Source organism: Zootoca vivipara, chromosome 2 (assembly GCF_965207765.1).
Source record: "Zootoca vivipara chromosome 2, rZooViv2.hap1.1, whole genome shotgun sequence".
Taxonomy (NCBI): Eukaryota; Metazoa; Chordata; class Lepidosauria; order Squamata; family Lacertidae; genus Zootoca; species Zootoca vivipara.
In genome coordinates this window covers 16,356,994-16,372,753 of record NC_142584.1, presented here as the reverse complement: position 1 = coordinate 16,372,753, position 15,760 = coordinate 16,356,994, and the positions used below count along the sequence as shown (strand labels likewise).

At 45.1% G+C, this 15,760-nt stretch overlaps 1 pseudogene; it reads left to right on the top strand.

Moving 5' to 3' along the window:
- The first annotated feature begins 8,146 nt into the window (after positions 1–8,146).
- Positions 8,147–13,858, top strand: LOC148686748 (fatty acid-binding protein, adipocyte pseudogene; annotated as a pseudogene).
- Positions 13,859–15,760: the final 1,902 nt, after the last annotated feature.

Below are 15,760 nucleotides of genomic sequence, written 5' to 3'. Positions count from 1 at the left end.
TCATTCTCTTTGTGGCTTTCAGCATTAAACAATAGTTGATGTGGTAAGGACGATGCACAGATCACATGTCAGCCAGAGGGAATTTCTATGAATAACTACTAATCTCTGCAAAAATGCCTTTTCAGAGTCAGATTGCAGCATTGGGTAACATGAGCTGAAATATTCTGGAAGAATGTACCTATTAGTATGTGATTGAATCAGTCTACAAATCGTGTCCTCTCTCAAAGAGGGGACGTGTTGTGGTGAGACCTGGAGACTGACCTCCTGTGTTGTGGGTGGGTAAGATTCGTCAGCCACAACACCCGATTGGGTTCAATCTGGCCAATGGGGCGCTGTCCAAACAGATCGAGGGACCTATATATACCCATGCACGTGACCCAGAGCTTCTCTTTCGGCTTGTGCTTTCGGAACACCCACCCACCTCTCGCTACTTTTAGGGCATTTTTGTGATTGACCTTGCTATGCTATGTCATCTGTCGTTGGGACAGGGGCATGGCAGGTATTTTCCCCACTTGGCTGATTGGCTGGTGCTATTTGGGTTTTGCCTGCCGCGTAGCAAATCGTCACAACTTGTAAGGTTGCGGATAGGCTCTGGTTCAGGTGATAGGGATGGGAGAAGGGTCTCGCCATCCCTATGTGAAGGGTATTCTGTTAAAGGAATCCAGGGACTCAAATGGTTTGGTCAACCCCTGAGAAGGGGTTGTGCCCTGAGCCTGAGTCCAGGCAAGTGGACTGGCTTGACCCTACTTTCCACTGTGCCGGGTGTTTACCCAAGGCTGACCTATGGTCTGCCCTGGGTCAGCGCTGCCTGCAAGGGTGCAGGGAGCTAGTCTAACCAGAGTTTATGCAACCACTCACTTGATTGTAATCAATAAAGTTGTGGCCTAAATGCTGCCAAAAACCAAACCGAAATTTGAGTCAAGTGTGAATTTATTTAGGGGGGAGGTCTCTGGGTCTGAACACGCAACAGCCATTATATAAACTCAAGTCAGTCAATAATACCGAATTTGAAAATAAATGTTGTAGTTTTACACACACACACACACACACACACACACAGAGAGAGAGAGAGAGAGAGAGAGAGAGAGAGAGAGAGAGAGAGAGAGAGAGAGAGAGATTACTGAAATGAAGGAATTCAACCTATTGCCCATCCTGGACCTTCTCACAGACTTGGGTGGCAGCTGATTTTGATGATTTGGAGGGTGTTTTGGAGGGGAAAGTATTCTGTGCATGCTCAGGGGTACTACATGCATTCTTTCTTTCCCTTGTTTTTTAAGACTGGTCATGTTACAGAAAGCAGTCTGGCCTTGAAGTTGCAAGGCTGCAGATGATGGCTGCAGTTTCTGATTGAAGGGGAATGTTGGCAGAGAGAAGCCCTTCAGAATCTTATCTATAGGAGTTTATTTTATTCCTGTGTCCTTGACTGGGCGAGTCTGCAGTTTGGCGGAGGGTTGGGAGAGGTTGCATTTAAATCTTGGACCATCTGGGAGGAGGGGTACAAAGTCCCAGGGAGGATAGGACCCTGTGGCAATTCTTCCACCCCACAATCCCCATTGAATTCTGGCAGAACCCCCCTGTATTCAATGCCCCACCATCTATCTATCTATCTATCTATCTATCTATCTATCTATCTATCTATCTCATTTATCAGCTTTTCCTCCAAGAAGCTTGAAGTGGTACACATGATTCTCCCCCTCCTGATTTAATCTCCACAACAACCCTGTGAGGTAGGTCAGGCTGAGAGGCAGTGACTGGCCCAGGGTCACCCAGGTGAGCTTCATGGCTGGGTGCAGATTTGAACTGTGGTCTCCCAGAGACTAGTCTGATACTCTAATCTCAACATGGTTGGGAAGAAGAAGCTCAAGGCAAGCTGCTCCTTTGCCTTCTAATGGCCCTTCCCTGTGTGGAGTCAGAGGTGTTATTTTGACAGTGGATGACTGCCCCAAGCCACAAATGTCCTCATTTGGCAGCAACTCTTTGTATGCCTCCAGGATTCCTACATCCAGGAATCTCCTCTGGACCAAAGGATTGGTGCAGACTGGGGGCCAGAGAGGCCATAGAATCATAGAGTTAGAAGAGACCACAAGGGTCACCTAGAGACTAACTCCCTGCAGTACTGGTATCTTTTGCCCAACATGGGTCTTGAACCCATGACCCTGAGATTAAGAGCCCCACGCTCTACCAACTGAGCTATGAGACACTTCGGGGGGGGGGGGGGGGAGTTTCAGAAGCCCTGTTGGTGGAGGAGGCATGGGAAGATAGTCCTCCCTTCAAGCTGGATTTTATTTTATTTCTAGGGAGGGGAGGGGGCTTCTTCTATTTCCATGAATCAAGGCCAGACTTCCCCAGCCTGTTGCCCTCCAGATACTCCTGAACTACAGCTTCTATTGCCCTTGACAATTGGACATGCTGGCTGGCGTAAATAGTGGGTTGGAGCACAGCTAGTCTCTTCTCTTGCCATTCAGCCATGTCTGCACCTAGAGCAGTGCCGGATTTACATATAAGCTAAACAAGCTATAGCTTAGTGCCCCACTCTCCTGCCCCCCCCCAAAAAAAAATAAAGGAAAAAAACCTGGATGTACATTTCCAAAATATAAGATAAAAAACAAATAAAATAAAACCTACACACAGCAACAGTGTTTGGTGTTGTGTAGGCTCCTATGATGTAAGTAATGGGCCCCGCCTGCTCCCTAAAATATCACTGGTTTGCTCATTTCTATATATAGGGTGCCTACAATCTGCTATTTATAATTATTACCGGTAGTAGTTTGCATCATATATTTACACCTATTATTATTTCATGTTATAGCAAGTTTCTAGAGACTAGATTATGAGTCTTTGTAAATTGTGCTTCTAAAGGAACTTTTGTTATTGCCAAATGCCAATGTGTTTGCATTACCGTATTAAATTTGTTGTGAATAAAAAATCATTTTAAGTTAGAGCTTAATTATTTCACTACTAATATACTTCTTAATTGTCTTTTGCCATTGATATACTTCTTCTTAATTGTATTTCAGTTCAACAATTACTTTGATAAAATACACATTTTGTTATGTGCAAATGACTTTAGATACCTATTAGTTCCATATAGCACACATTCAACACAAAAGGCAGCGACAATTTGTTGTTGACAAAGGACAGCTGGACATACAAAGGGCCCCATTACCTTCAGTGGCTTAGGGCCTCGTCAAACCTAAATCCGTCCCTGACCTAGAGCAGCGTTTCTCAACCGCTGTTCTGCGGCACACTAGTGTGCCGCGAGACGCTGGCTGGTGTGCCGTGACGTGCGGCGACGAGAAGGGCGATTTGCATTGTCACGTGCCTGGCGGCCGCCAATATTTAACACTGACCTGCCAGAAAGCAATATTTCTCCTCCTCTTTCCCAAAGCTCAGTGCAAACGAGCCTGGCGGCCGCCAATAACCAGCACTGACCCACCGGAAAGCAATATTTCTCCTCCTCTTTCCCAAAGCTCAGTGCAAACGAGCCTGGCGGCCACCAATACGCAGCGCTGACCCGCTGGAAAGCAATATTTGGCAAGTGTTTCTTACAGTCATAATTATAATATAGGGCAGCACAGAGTTAAATTTTTTAACTTTTTTAATGGTGGTGTGCCTCGTGATTTTTTTCACGGAACAAGTGTGCCGTGGCCCAAAAAAGGTTGAGAAACACTGACCTAGAGCAAGCAAAGGCAGCTCAGAATGCCACACAGGTGAGCTCCCTTGTACTCCTCACCATTGCCACGCAAACACACAGGGGCTGTTCTGGGACAAGCATTCCATTCACCCAAACTATGAGACAAACATGCCCTGACACAGAAGGGTTTTGCAAGAGCAAATGAGGCTCTCTCTCTGTGTATCTCTTCTGTCTCTCCTGATCTCACTGCTGTTGACAGGGAAACAGTGATGAAATGGGAGGGGGGGGGGCTAATCAATCAGAGATCAGGGTGCACTTGGGGAGAATTTGCCCTGACGCTTCAAAGGTCACTGAACTAGATGTGCTTTTTTGTTGTTGTTTGCACAGAGCTGTAGCTATCTGAATGAAGACACTTCCACCCTGATTGCCTTGGATGGCATTCAGCTATGTTTTTACTCAGAGTAGACTCACTGAAATGTGCATGCCCATGACTAAGGTTGGTCCATTATTTCTAATGGGTCTTCTTCTGAGTAAAACATAGCTGAATAGGTGCAAAACAGAAGAATGCTATGGAAACGTCAGTGATGCAAATGGTTAGAGAGCTTACTATTATTTTTGGGAGGTTGTTGATGTTTGTTGTTTTATTGTGTTTTTAATATTCTGTTGGGAGCGGCCCAGATTAGCTGGGGCAACCCAATCAGATGGATGGTGATGATGATGATGATTGGCAGACTTTAGCCAGCTTTGTGCTCACCAACCCAGAAGAAAGTAGGGCTACCTAGTTAATATACTCATCGTCAATTTCTTATACATGGCACAAAAAATGAGGATGGCTGACAGGGCAGTCTCGAGCAGGTCACGCGCCCTGGTGCTGAGGGGCGGAGATCGCTCCGGCGCCCCCGCAGGGCGCAGCATGGTTTCCGCGCGGCTTAGCCGCGCGATGCCCAGCCTACCGGCCCGGCACACCACACCACTGGGGGTCTACCTAGAGCCGGCCCTGAATTGGCTGAATCTGTCTTTGTTTCCACCGTCAGCATCATTTTAGCATTTTTTTGCCCATAATTCTGTTCTGTTTCCATATTAATCTGCAATTCTCATGACAACGCCTCCTCAAAACATAGATTTAAAAGCATATGTTAATTTTAATTTATATTTAAAGAAATACAAACCATAGGGAAAGATAATACAAGCATTCACAGCAGGCTAAGGCATGCTTTAAACAGGTCTAGAAGGTGGAACAGAATTTGTGGGAAGATGAACCCCCTACACACACTCATTCCTAATTTTAAAAATGGATTTCCTCCTGTGGTTCAGTCAATTCTTACCTGCCCAGGTACTGCTTACCTGTCCTTCCCTTATAAGGACATATTAAGAGAACCCAGGGTGATCAGACCACTTATCTGAACTAGCATCCTGTTTCCCAAAGCTTGCTTCTCCACACACTGACCTCACATCAAACCTGAATTTATTTATTTTTATCCTTACATTTTAACCCATCTTTCTCCTCCAAGGGCCTCAAGGTGGTGTTCACGGCCCCATCCCCTCACCAGTTACCATCTTCTTCTTCTCTTCTTCTTCTTCTTTGGCGAAAACTCGTAGCCGAGTAAGATTGTCTTCCATAAACACGGTTTTAACAATGAGTCAGTAAGTGACTGTGGAGGCCAATTCTGGATCCACACGTCCTTCCACAGTGGGGACATTGATTTCCAGGCTCGAGTTGTTATTCTCACAACAGCCATGTCAGGTAGATTAGGTTGAGAGACTGTGACTGCCTGCCCCAAGCAAGGTGACCCACAGAGCTTAATAGCTAATTTAGGATTTGACCCCTGGTCTGCTAGGTCCAACCCTCTAACTGCTATGTCATACTGTTTCCATGCCACAATTGACTGCCTTGATGGCTTGGCTTTGAAACACCATGGATAATCACTAGCCTCATTCAGCTGCGTCCCATGACGCTGAGGTGGAACACATTATTTGAAGGGGTTTGGAGTCGAATCAAACTACATGACTGCTTGTGTTTAAAGAGTCTCTCTCTATCAGTGCGGGCAAATATTTGTCTGAGAGCTTCTCCGAAAATAATGAAAGAGTAGAACTTTGTCCCGTAGGCGATAACTTTTTTAAAAAATATGGGGGGCACACCCCGCCCCACACTTCTGCAGAGAATACCTTCCTCCACTTCTGGGAGGCAAGCTGGGGGAAAGGGCAGCTCCCAGGTGTGGGGAGATGGCTGCCCAAGGAAGGGAGGGAGGGAGGCGCCAACCTGTGGACAATATGTGAGGGTCTGCCCCCTAGATATTTTATTGGGGGTGAAGGGACCAGGGCCTATGGTTATGCAACATTAAGACCAAGCAGCTTGTCTTACTGCAATCTGCACTAAAACATCTCCTCGCTGTGTGTCAATATTACAAGTTAGATTATTATTATTATTATTATTTGTTATTTATACCCCGCCCATCTGGCTGGGTTTCCCCTGCCACTCTGGGTGGCTTCCAACAAATACCAAAATACATTAAAATATCACAGATTAAAAACTTCCCTAAACAGGGCTGCCTTTAGGTGTTTTGTAAATGTCAGGTAGTTGTTTATCTCCTTGACCTCCGATGGAAGGGCGTTCCACAGGGCGGGCGCCACTACCGAGAAGGCCCTCTGCCTGGTTCCCTGTAGCTTTGTTTTTCACAGTGAGGGAACCACCAGAAGGCCCTCGGCGTTGGATCTCAGTGTCCGGGCTGAACAATGGGGTGGAGACACTCATTCAGGTATATAGGACAGAGGCCGTTTAGGGCTTTAAAGGTCAGCACCAACACTTTGAAGCTTAAGCTGCTGCATATGAATTTAGGATTGGTTCTGAGACAATATAAACCAGGCTTCCTCAAACTCAGCCCTCCAGATGTTTTTGGCCTACAACTCCCATGATCCCTAGCTAGCAGAACCAGTGGTCAGGGATGATGGGAATTGTAATGTCAAAACATCTGTAGGGCCAAGTCTGAGGAAGCCTGATATAAACCATCACCTGCTAAGGCAGGAAGCTCCAACCTCATTTGGCTAATGTTTTTTTTTTTTTGAAATTTTGGAGAATAATGCCATTTCTGTCCGCTACAATTCCTCAGGTCCAAATGCTTAGCAATGCTTTGCTTTTTCAGGGCTGCCATGGGGTCGCATCTTACAGGCTCCCTCATACTGACTCTAGCTTTCAGCCACAATAATTTAATTCGGTATAACTAGACTCAACATCCCAGTGTTGCAAAAGCAATTCAGGGATCTCCACATTTTGGCTGGGCTTATCGACTAGCCTCTATTTACTGCCACTGTTGACCCTCATCCTCTGGCACACACAGAGACCTTGGAGAAGTATGACTGATCCCCCACTTTGGAGACAGTTAAGAAGCAGTGTAGGCCTCTCTTCCTGATCTTAATACCCAGCGCCTGGTATAAAGAAAAATGTAGCATCCTTGCCCTCACCTCACAGAAGTGAGTCTGGCATGAAGTGAGAGGTGCATGTAAATTCTCCCCTCCCTCCGTGAAGCAGGAATATTCTGGATCTCTGACTTTATGTTGGGCACAGGGTGGAAAGTGATGGTCGTCAGAATAAGGTCGTCACTGGTAAGTGCATATGTGGACCCCAATATATCATAATGCATCAATTATTGCATGCAACTTCTCATTTGTGTGCCCAGGCAATGTGACCTACCTGCCTCTTATCCCATACAACAATTGAAGAAGGACTCAGAGAAGCATCTTGGGTTCAAATTAGGCCAGAACTTTCTCGATTACAGTTGTGAGTTTGGCACAGCATTGGGTGTATCCAACATGATCCAGCCCTCTTGCTGGATAATTATGGTGGGGTCAACCCTGATATAGGATGTCCTATGATGTACATCAAATAGGTACAGTCCAACAGGTTTGCCATGCTGGGGAGTGCTATGACCTTCAGCCCCCACCTGGGCATATGGTTACAAGCTCCTCTCCTGGGATCTCTTCAACAGGATACCCTGCTGCCACGTAGGGGTTTTGGATGAGGCCTGTGTCTCACCCTGAAACCAAGACTACAGGTTATACCCAATGCCATAGCTGGAAAAGTTGTGGTAATTTCCACGAGGAAGACAAAAATAAAACCCAGGCAGGACAAGTTAGGTTGAGGGTGAAATTCCTCACTGGCCCCAAATCGGGCAACCAAAGTGATCCATACTAAGGTCAATTGAATACCAAAAGGATGGGGGAGGGAGATCTGAAAGATAACTGCACTGCTAGGTGAGACTCTGTCTGGAGTCCCTGTCAGCTCTGCCCTTCCGAAGTACCACCCATGGGCATAGCTGCCAAGTTTTCCCTTTTCTCGCGAGTAAGCCTATTCAGCATAAGGGAATTTCCCTTAAAAAAAGGGAGAACTTGGCAGCTATGCCCATGGGCCTGGCTGTGATTGGCCAATTTGTAAGCGGGCCAGTTTGAATTCCCCCAGCCAATGGGAGAGGCAGCTATGTCACCCGTCAGCCACGGGAGCCCTGCTGCATATGAAAGATGGAAGATGGCGGCAATGTCCCACCAAGCCGCAAGCACTGGCCAGCTCACAGGCAAGTAAGTGGAAATTTCCTTGCCCCTGAACTTTATTCTAAATCCTTCTGGATAAAGTTAATGCAGGGCTTCACTTGGGAAACAGTTGTATGCTTTTTTAACTTGGATGAAACTCCTTATCCGTCTGGTTGATTCAATGGGAGGGTGCTTCTGGTGCCTGTTTATCCCAGAGCCTTGATTCACCGTGACAATGAGAACTAGATACTTAAGTGTTTTAAATACCAAGATCCTCACCCACCTACCCCGCCCCAAAAGGTACTTTTTTGTATGAATGGGGTGTGGGTGTTCATTTTGGCAGATGGGAACACACCATCAACATAACTGGTCATGTCACTGAGGCTGATAGCTTGAGACATGGATCATTAAGCTCTCTCTGTGTGGGCAACATTGAAGTAGAGCTTAGTTTTCCGTCTGTTACAGCGAGATGGAACAATTCAACACTTCTGTTCCAGTATGCCAATATATATGAAGCAATCTTAGCTTGGGTGCATCCTCCCCAACTATAAGTAGTGTTCATTGCTTACTGTTGCAACTACAGGCACCCAGGACCTCTGGTTATCATGACCACCACTGCCCCAAACATATTTATTCACTGTTGTGGCAAACAGCTTTCTCCTGCTGTTGCACAAATCAAACACAATGAACAGCAGAATGACATGTTTGATAATGTGCACGTTCAGCACCAAGGAGCGAACAAGTGATATTCTCACAGGCTGCAGCCTTGGAGAAAACATCTGGTTAGCACTTAAATCCAAAGGTCAGATTGGATACAGGTGGGCTTGATTTTACGAGTGGATAGCGATTTCACCTGCTACTTAGAATCCTTCAAGACAAAAGTGGAGTCCCACTAGGTCACAGGCGAGCCAGTTCACACACTAATGCAACTGGCCAACCCATCGGATGGCACCAAGGACCAGTCGTGTTCCTGATCGCTGCTGCTGGATGATGTAATGTGCGATTTGTCTGACACATGAACATGTCTGATCCTCCGTAATCCTTCCAGCACACAAAGAAAGGAGGTGGGAGGATTGTGAAGATCAGGTGTGCTTGTGTAACACATCACAGGGGCAGGTGAATGCACCTGAGCTCGAGTTCCACCATATGCACAGTGATTGATGCCTGTTGCATCTACATGTGAACTACTTCGTCCTTGGTCAGCATTTAGGAGCCCAGTGCAATTCGCACATCTGACATTTAGGTGCACGGCTCAACAAACGAACCATGCTACAAATAGGTCAGCCTCTCTAGCAATTACACTAAAATCCTCTGGCTGTTTTCCAGACATCTGGGGCTTTGTCTGCACAGAGGATGATTGCAACACCAGCATTAGGCAATTGGAAAGAACCCAGCTCTGCACCTCCCCATCCCCTACATAGGCTTGGTTGGCTAACGAGCAAGAGTTTCAAAATTCAGTTCTATTAATTCATCAATCCTCTCATCCATGCTTGTTGCAACACCTTTAGGATTGCGAATTTCCTCTGTCATTTCCAGAATTGTTGTCAAAATCAAGTCCCACTGTGTACCATTCTTCTCACAGTCCAGAACCTTCTCTTCCTTCCTGTTGATGCTTTCTGCCTCCATAATTGTGGCAGAGCAGGAAGCGGTATTGTTGTTGTCCTTGTTTTATATTTTCCAAGTATAAAAAGAATAAAGTCCCATCTGAACTGGATCCAACCTCTATTTCTTTACTTTTTTTTCTTATTATTCAGTCTCAAATTCAACACTGAGTAGCCTTGAAATTTATTTCTAAAGCTTCCTCTTTCGCTTGTTTACAGCTCTCAGTCTCAGACTCATACAGACAATCACATTCCTTTCTATTGTGATGCCATAAAATCGGCTAGCCAGTCCTTCCTTTGACCCGACTCCAAGTTCACAGGGGGTTTCCCCTTGTCAAATCACAGTCTTTTGCAGAGATTTATGCACAATTTATCTTTTTCCCTTACTCTGCATCAGGAAAAAAGTTCTTAATTCCCGTCCTCTCCAGCCAAGCAGGGTAGCCGCCGCCGCTGCCAGCCCCAGAAGCACAAGGTGGCCGCTGCCGCCGCCACCACCACAATGTCATCGGGCCCGCTGGCCCTGTAGCCCCGCCCACGTTCCCACTTCGTGGCCCCTCCCCTCCCATGCCTTGGCCCCGCCCCTGAACGACCATGGCTCCCCCCTAGTTTTGATCCTGGCTACGCCCCTGAATCCGTGCTTTTATTTTACTCAAAGTGCAGCACCAAATGAGCTCAGTTCTTTAGCACTGAGCCAGACCTGGCGTCTACCCCAACAGTTCCGACTTTGCATGTCTGTGTGGATGGATTCACCTGGCTGGAAGAAAGGAATTCATGTTTATGATGTAGATGGGGAAAGTCAGAAATGCCAAGTGCCCAGAGCACAGTCTGCTTCAACCTGAACTCAAGCTTCTCTTAAAAATCAAGCGTGCATTTGAAAATAATGATAATAATATGGTGGTATCTGCAACACCAAGAGCATCAGCAAGGGAAGACTCCTAAAAGAATCCAAAAGATTAGGAAAAGAAGAATTTTCTTAAGAATGCATATCCAAGTTTCTTTTTAGCCCTACAAACTATCATGCAATGTCCTGCCCACATACCATCCTCTATACTCAGAAAGTTAGTGCTTCAGGGAAGTAGGTGGGGATCTGAAATGGTGACAAGAGATAACCTCTGTAGATGTGGCACCCTGATAAGGAGCAACATTCCACCCAAAAGAGGATCCACCACTGTCCCATAGTCTACAGCAGCAAACTTTGTGGTTTACGACTTCTAGGGGCAGAATTCTATTCAGTCTGCATTTAAAGTTCAGTTCAGGTCATAAGTTTATTGTTTGAGCCAAAGGCCATAACAAACTTGCATTAAGCATTAAGCGGGTGGCACTGTGGTCTAAACCACTGAGCCTCTTGGGCTTGCTGATCAGAAGGTCAATGGTTCAAATCCCCGTGACAGGGCGAGCTCCCGTTGCTCGGTCCCAGCTCTTGCCAACCTAGCAGTTCGAAAGCATGTCAAAGTGCAAGTAGATGAATAGGTACCGCTCCGGCGGGAAGGCAAATGGCGTTTCCATGCGCTGTTCTGGTTTTGCCAGAAGCGGCTTAGTCATGCTGGCCACATGACCCGGAAAAACTGTCTGTGGATAAACGCCGGCACCCTCGGCCTGTAAAGCGAGATGAGCACCGCAACCCCAGAGCTGTCTCAACTGGACTTAACTGCCAGGGGTCCTTTACCTTTACCTTTTTTTATATTAATCATACAGAACACACATCCATAATATAAAAATCTGCAAAGACTTTAAAGCACAGCTTTCCTTGTGCATTTTAGACAGCTCCAGTTCTAATGTCATTTTGCTTTTTCAAAATCCAATCTACCAATATCTATGATGTAAGAGGGAGAAGCTTCCAGAGACCCACAAAAAATGGAAGTTTTTTTTCCTGGTGTCAGATTAAACGTTTGAATCACCACAGCAATTTATAGTGGTGGTTTGCATTTAAAGGCAAACGTACCAAATTCTGGAACAATAGTTGAACCGAAACACATCCTGCAAAGCTTCTCTGAATTTTGCAGCACCCATCTCTAGCAAAGCAATGTGTACCAAAATCCATTATGCTAGGGTAAGGTGTGCATATGAATGCATATATTAGTGAAAATAACATGCAAGCGTGAATTATGCTAAGGAAAATTGCTTTCCAAAATGTGTATATGAGGCAAATTTGCTAACAATAAATGTGTCTATTAGGTGAAATTGGCACAATCTTAATTTAAGATTGGAAAAGTGAGGAAATGAATTGCTATATTCATTCATCCCTTCTTAGGAGTCACTACTGAGTTATGGGTACAATGACATTTGGGGCAAATTTGGAGGCACAAGCTTGGGCAAAATACTCAAAAGAATGCCAGTGTTCCTCGGGCAAAATATCTGAGTGTAAGCGGGTGGGCTTACAGGGAACAGCCACCCCTCATCAAATCCAGCTCTTCGAATGGCTCAGACAACAGTGGAGGGACAGGAGACAGGAAGGAGGAAGTGTGCAGAGTGGGCCAGGGCTCAGGCAGCATACAAGAGCCCTACCTGCAGCCTGTGATACCAGCAAGGAAGGAGGGGCCAGCAGAGAGTTCTAGCGGGGAAACAGCAGAGGGGCGTCCTTTCAAATTCACCCCGGAACTGAGGCGATCAGCAGCTCGCAAACGCAGGGGGAGGAGATTTGGGGTCCCCAAACTACTCTGCTGGGGGAGGAGCCGAAAAGCGCCATTGGGGAATCTGATAGTACTGAGTAGACATGTTTTCATGAAGCTCTTGCATTGTAAATAACTTTCACAATACAAGTATTAAAGACAAGATGGTTTGGAGTGTTGTTGCTCGAGGGTAGCCAGCAACTGCCCTGACACTGAGGAATTTCAAGAGAAGCTAAAAGATAACATTGGAATTTCTCAAGAGAATTCTGTATGTCAATCCGCTACTAACTGCACAGCAGGAACCCATTATTCCTTCTTCCAATAAAGAGATTAAAACCAGTGGTTTTCTGTAGTGTCCTTGCTATTGCTACACAGATGTTAATATTGCCACAGTTTCACCCAGAGGAACATTCTGCTTGAGAAAACAAACAGCAACTGACTATATCACTTCTTCTTGCAAAGTTGTGGGAGGTGTTGTGAAACAGAGACTCCTGCGCCTATTGCAATGCGCTTTCCTGAGACTTGCAAGCACATGTCACACAAAATCAGTTCTCCCATCAAGCTGCAAGCTGCACCCAAACATAAAAAGAGGCAGATGGTGGAAATTGTGAGAGACGATAGGGGCTGCGGGTTGTATGTGCCAACCAAAAGCTCCAGCCTCTCTGCGATCACTCAAGTCCCTAGCATTGTGAGATCTCCAGCATTGCTGGGCAGAATGCTTTCCCATCGAGCAAAGTAAATCTGAAGTACTTGGTGAAGTTGGGCGGGAGGGCCTTTTGATTTAAGGCAGTGTGAGTCCACTGTCACCAAATGGCCTAAATCCAGTTAATAATAATAATAATAATAATAATAATAATAATAATTAATAATAATTTCATTTATACCCCGCCTTTCCCAGTCAAGACCGGGCGGGCTCAGGGCGGCTAACAACAAAAATATCAAAACAAGCATAAAAGAAACAATTCAATTAAAATACAGATTAAATACAATGTTAAAATTCAATTTTAAAATGGGAATCTACAAGTGGAACCTCATTTAAATATCTGTAGGATAAAACCTTAGGGGAGGGTAACACCGGGGTCAGACTGAGTCAGTTAAGTTCAGATGTCTTTAAAATCTGGTTGGAAAATGAGCATCTAACCAATTTGAAAATACCACCACTTTTTTTTGTAGCAACATACTAATGAAAGGCAGCTGGTGTTGCCAAGCCCAATGAGATCATCAGTTGCAACGGAGGTGTTATAACCATCAAAACAGAGAGCAGTTTAAAGAACACCGAAATTTCCTTCATATTGGGGAAACAGTTTGATGAGACCACAGCAGATGACAGGAAAGTAAAGAGTGTTGTGACGTTAGACAATGGGTTGCTCAATCAGTTGCAGAAATGGGATGGCAAAGAGACCACAATAAAAAGAAAAATAGAAGACAGAAAGCTGGTTGTGGAGTGTGAAATGAACAACGTTATCTGCCCCAGAGTGTATGAGAAAGCATGAAGATAGACTCCTTCCCCTCTGTGGTTAGTGGGACAAAGAAGCAGGAGAGTTAGCTGGTTCGGGATGTAGAGCCCCACAAGGCTTTTGCTTTCTCCAAAGAACTGATATGTTATTGATAGAACCGTTCCAAAGAACCTGTATACAGTATTCAACCTAAAAGTATGGTGACTATTCAATAAAGAAAGGCAAGGAAGGTCATTTCCAACTAAGTTGAACTCAAAGTAAACCCACTGAAACAAATGGACTCAAGTTACGTAAGTCCAATGGGTCTTCTCTGTGATTGTATCACTCAATAGGCTTAAGGCTACATACAGTATTTTGCTGTTGGAGCTATGAGCATACACTTAAAATACATTTGCTGGTAGTTCACTCAGCTACCACTTTAAACTGAGTTACTTTTTAAAGGGCATTTAGTAAAACCGACACACACACACACACACGCATTGAAATTGTTGCAATACATTTATTGCAATAAATTTAAGTATTGCATTGTTGGTAATTTACGTAGATACCACTTTAAACCAGTTTATTTTTACAGGGCATTTAGTAAAACTGACGTGTGTGTGTGTGTGTGTGTGTGTGTGTGTGTGTGTTATACAAACACACACCTGTGCTTCAAATCTGTTTGTGTTCCCTTTTATTCATTTGGTCTGTCAGAGTCTTTTTAAAGTGCTGCAAATACCACCTGTTTCTCAGCCTCCTAGGAAATAGTTGCATGTTGGCAATGAGCCCGTCCCCTGGGTGAGCAGTTCCCTTGTGCATTCATTTCCATGCTCTGTGTTTGTTTTGTACACCATAGCATAACTACTAATTTGTCCAGCTAATTAACTTAACTAGTATTTTGGGATGTGAATGAAAGTCCTTATGAAGAGAGCTTGACTAGAGGGTAGAGATAATGTGCGATGTGGCAATACATGTTAACAATTGCAGCAAACCCACATTCAGTTGCATCGACGGGCCAATACAATACAGGACATGGTTCAGAAACAGTCAGAGACTGCAATCCTACGCAGACTTAGCTGGAAGTAAGCATTACTGTACAGAACTCAGGGGGACTTATGCCTGAGTAAATATGCATAGGATTGAGCTGTGAGACTACACTCCTAAGCATAGCTGTCAACTTTTCCCTTTTCTCGTGAGGAATCCTATTCGGAATAAGGGAATTTCCCTTTTAAAAAGGGAAAAGTTGACAGCTATGCTCCTAAGCACATTGAACACAGTAGAGCTTACTTCCGAGTAAGCATACATAGGACCCGACTTATAACTAACAGAGCTAAGTATTAAGTTGTGAAAAGTTGTTAAGCCTCTTGGATTTAGGTTGGAAGGGATTCTTAAGAGAAGTTCCCTGCAAATGAGTCCCACACAGCAGGGTGAATGTTACCAGCCTCCATCTCTCATTTGCAGACATCTTTGTAATGCAGAGTTGGTCTGCCAGCAGGCCTAGTGCCCAAAGCCAGCTCCCCAAAAAGCAACGTCCTTGGGGATACTGCCATCTTCCATTCTGTGTACATGACCAAGCCAGCTTAGACGTCGCTGAGACAGAAGTGCGAACATGCTGGGATTGTGAGCTTGGGGGAAGCACATCTTTCTTTGAGATTCTGTCCTGCCGTGACACAGCGCATATGAAATGCATTGAGTCATCGCTGCTGGCAGGTGCGAGTTGCCCATGACTCACTTTCATAAAGCAGCATGTTCAACATGCCAGCTGGTAGACCTTCATCTTGGTATTGGTTCTTAGCATACCCTTTGAGAAAGGCAAGCCATTGCAATAGCTGCCTTCCCAATACTGTACACTTCCCAGCTGAGCATTGATAGGAGTGCTTGCTGGTTATGGTATAGCCCAGGTAATAATAATGATAATAATTTATTATTTCTACCCCACCCATCTGGCTGGGTTTCTCA